Source organism: Buceros rhinoceros, unplaced genomic scaffold, assembly GCF_000710305.1.
Source record: "Buceros rhinoceros silvestris isolate BGI_N320 unplaced genomic scaffold, ASM71030v1 scaffold28641, whole genome shotgun sequence".
Classification (NCBI taxonomy): domain Eukaryota; kingdom Metazoa; phylum Chordata; class Aves; order Bucerotiformes; family Bucerotidae; genus Buceros; species Buceros rhinoceros.
The window spans coordinates 5,374-9,758 of NW_010396376.1; positions in this window are offsets into that span (position 1 = coordinate 5,374).

Here is a 4,385-nt window from a genome sequence, read left to right on the forward strand (position 1 = left end):
AGGGGGACCCCAGGGGTGCAGGGGTGGCCTCTGATCTTCCTCCAGCCACATGCTGCTGCCCGGCTCTGCTTCTCTCCAGTGAGGCCAAGATGCTGGAGGAGGTTTGAGGAAAGGATGACTGGCGATGGGCAGGCAGCGTGCGCCAGAGCTGGGGCGGGACCGGCTTGGCGTGGTGCTGCCCACACCCTGCCCCAAGCAGGAAGCTCGCTGAGAGCTGAGACCACAGAGGCACTTAAGGATTCGCCACAACCTGTGGGAACCAGAGCCAGAAGCTGAAACGTCCTGGAAAGCTTGGGGCACTCTCACTGCCTGTCCCCTGGGGGTGCAGGCAATTAGCTGGAGTCCTGCTCACTTCCACCATCTCTGCGCACTTAGCGCGGGCTCCCCAGGGAGGGAGAAGTGAGAAAACTACTCATATTCTCTGCCAAAGCATGTAGGAGCTGCCTGGGCAGGGCTGCACAGCCCTGGGCTCCAGAGAAGCGCATGGGCAGGTGTGCCTTGGGGGGCAATGACTCTTTGGCCAAGGGGATGTGGGGGGACCCCAAGCTCTGCACCACCCTTGCAGGAGTTCAGCTCTGAGACGTTCAGCTGGTCAAGAAGCCAAGGTGCCGATTGTCATTCTTGTCACAGCTTCTGCATCCTTGGGCTCAGGCACCTCCTCTGGGTCCCCCAAAAGAGGGGTCAGCCTCCCACGAGCAAAGGGTGAGGGTGGGAGTGGCAGGACACTCAGGGGTCAGTGACACAGACCCCGGGGCGGTGTTGGGTGGTGGTACCACCTCCATGCCAGTCTCTCTGGCCTGGTATTACTTTGAAGTAATAACCTTGAGGTTATTATTTGAATAATAACCTTGAGGCTGGGGGTTGTGGCACAGTGCTGGGGCAGGCACAGGTCGGCATCCCTCGCCCTCGAGGTGTGCAGGAAGAGGCAGATTATTCTATCAGGCCAGTGATACGCTTGAGAAAAACAGTCACTTTTGAGCACTGAGAAGCACCCATGTACCCAAAAGTGTATGTCCTTTTCTGAACCATCTCAGCTGGTCTAGTAAAAGATACCGTCTTTCCTTACTGGCACCTTCATGGGCAGATCCCACAGCACTGTTTTGCTGGCAGTGGGAGCAGAGCAGAGCTGCAGGGCAGAGATGCATCTGTGGAGCGAGGGAGGATTGGGGAGGATGCCCAAGAAGGGAGCAAGGGCCACGTTCCCCACCCTGCTCCCCTCTCTGGATGCAGAAACATTCCGGGAGGGAAGATGGGGAAAACAGAGGTGAGGATGCCCGGACAGAGAGATGAGGGGTTGTGCCCAGGCCCGGTGGGGCTGGAGTGGGATGAGAGGACTAAGATTTCCTGCAGGTGGTGGAACCTGGCTGGGAGCTCAGCAGGGCCCCAGAGTGGAGCAAAAGGCGCTGCCAGGTCCTGAGGTGTGTGCAGCCATGGGCCGGCGATGCTGGCCCTGCCCAGCTGCGCTCCCCTGGCCTGTGCTCCCCAGCACAGCTCTAAATCCATTAGCTTTGCATAATTAGATTTTTCTCAATTACCAGATTCTGATAATTAACAGCTCATTTGTAGGAGGCAGTGCCTAATCCCGGCATCGCGCTTGGCTCAGCACCAGCCTGGCTCCCAAGGCTGCCGGCACTGGGATAGCAGGCAACAGAGTCAACACTGGCACTGGGGAGTCTTGCCAGGGAACCAGGTGGCCTCAGGGATGCTCCCAGGACCCCCCACAAGCCCTCTACCACCAGTGACCCAGACCTCCCCTGCACAGCCTGGTCAACACAACCTGCCCTGAGGTGTTGATCCCCAAAACCGGCGGGATGAGAGCCCATGCAGGGACAGCATCTGCCAGCAAGAGGAGTCAGCAGGGATTTAGAAGTGGCTCAGGCACCCAGGTGATGTGGAAAACATCCTGCGACATCTCCTCCTGCAAGCAGCCACCAAGGGAAACCATGGTTGAGGTTAGCATCATGGGCTGGGCTGTTGTGGCTGCAGTCATTAAGGGGCTTGTTAATGAACTTTCCTAGTCAATAATGCTGCTGAGGAAGGACGGGAGAGCAGGGTAGTGGAAGGCAGCCGCTGGTAAGTCACCAACCTTCATCCTGAGAAGGCAGGGCAGTCCTGGCAATTACTGCCCATCAACAGAGCTTCATCCCTAGTAAAATAATAGAACAAATATTAAGAGAAAAATGTGTCTGAGGACCTCGAGGTCAGGGTAACAGGGAGCAATAAAGATGTGCTTGGAGCTCACACAGAATAAATCTGCCCAATCTGACTTGATTGCCTTTTTTGGGTAAAATTGCTAAATGAATCGATGGAGGGAAGACAAGAGGTGTGATATATCAGGCTTTTATTAAAGCATTTGATACAGTATCTCAGGGAATTAATTCCAGTTGGCAGGGACAGCCATCCCCTGCCTGGGCTGGATGCAGGCAAGGAGGCAAGGGTGATGGGTCAGCCCCAGGGCACAAGAAGAGCACGGTGGCATCCTGTGACACCAGTGTATGAAGTGCCAACAGGGACAGCCCATCTTCTCTCAGCCCAGGAGAACTTGCCACAGCTCCTGCTCCATGACCTGGCTTGCAGGCAGCTGTGCTGGGGCACCAGGGTTGCATCCGGACAAGCTGGATGCAGCCCCATGCCCCGTGTCCTCATTGGGCAGCGCCTGTAATCAGCCTGGTGCTCCCACTGCATCCGTTCGGGGCCAACACCTCCATGTGTCCACGTCCAGGGCCATCCTGCAGCCACGAGGGCTCTTCTGCTCCTGCCATGGGCTCTGCCTGCAGAGCTCTGGCTGGGAAGTGGCATCAAGCGTGGGCAGCAGTCATGCTCAGCCTTTGCATGGCATGTCTGATCTTCTGTCATGAGCGTCTTCAGGCAGGGGATCTGGTCCTGCCTCTCTGCCCAGCATGGGCGGCAATTTCGGCTCGTACAGGCAATAAATCAGCCTGCTTGCCTGGAGGTGGCTGTGTGGCCCCTGCTGCTTCAGCTCCAATTTCCCTGTCTCAGATTACCCTGGGATGCTAGAGAGCTGACTGGTTTTGTGCTGCTTGTCCGAACTCCCCCAGCTCCATTTCTGTCACCAGATTTTTCCCAAGGCCCTCAAGTGTCCCCATGTCCAGGAGCAGCATCCCCCAGTGCCTGGTCCCCATGGGCAGCCCTGCCAGGGAACAGAGCTGCACCAGCCCTGGCTGTTCAATGCCTTGGGGAGCCGGACGAGCCTCAGCAAGGCAGCTTCACTCAACCACAACGGCATTTGCTCCTCAGCCAGATCAGCACAGGGTCAGAGGTCCCAGGCCAAATTTCAACATGTTTCTCTCAGCGGGGGAGCAGCCCAGAGTGTGTTTTTTGCTGGAAAACACCTGGAGTGTTTCTCCTTGAAAACAGTTTCTCCCGATGGGGTTCCTTTGATGCTCAAACTAGGAGAACGACATGCAGCAGTTTCACTCCCAGATGGAGCCTCCTTTCCCCTCACCCAGAAATCCCTCTTGCCATCCCCTTTGGCCCCAACTGCCCCTTCCCCTGTCCTGGCAGTGCCAAGGAGCCAGGAGCCGTAGGTGCTGGAGGCGATAGCAGGCTCTTTCATGGAAACAGCCCTGCCAAGGGGCAGCAAGCAAGGAAGCCCTGCTGCCAGCAGCACCCATAAAGTGATGGGGTTCCCAGGAGACACGAGACGCCAGGGGAAGCTGGTGGAGAAGGGATTTCTGAAGGCACAGCTCATCCCAGCACCTGGCCAGCCAAGCTGCTCCATAAGAAAGGCACTAAATATCCGTGAGACCATTCAGACATCCTAAGTGGGTGTATGAGCAGAGCAGCAGTGGTTTTGGGGGCTGAGCAGAGAGAAAAGACCCGTGCTTTTGTGGCATCAGCAGATCACCCCACACCCCACACTTTTGGGGTGACAGACGCGGCGCATCCACAGTGGTGCCAGTAGCAGCCTCTACCCTTCCTGCTATCTCCTCTCTTCCCACAGCCCAACGCCTTCCCGCACCAGCCTCTTTCCAGCTTCTCACCATGGTGTTAATCCCCTAATCTGCGCAAAGCAACGATTTTCTGCGTGGCACAGTGGCTGCTTTGAGATCTGCATCCCTCCTCTCCCAAAAGCCAGCTCCCTTATCAGCAGCAGGTATCAGGTGAGCCAGACAACATCTATGTCCAATAAACCTGTACTTTATTTTGCCCTATTTCCATTTATCTCCAAGGTGGTGATTGCCCCTCAGCTCACAACACGTTGTGCTGCCTCACACGCTGAGGAGCGGAGGGGATGCGTGCATTGCCGGGCACCTGCCAGTGGAGTTCCTGGAGCCGGCAGGGTGATTCTCGAGGACAAATCCTGCCCACCACGAGCCATCCGTCCTCTCTCCACACCCAGGCTGCGTTCCCTTTAATCTTGC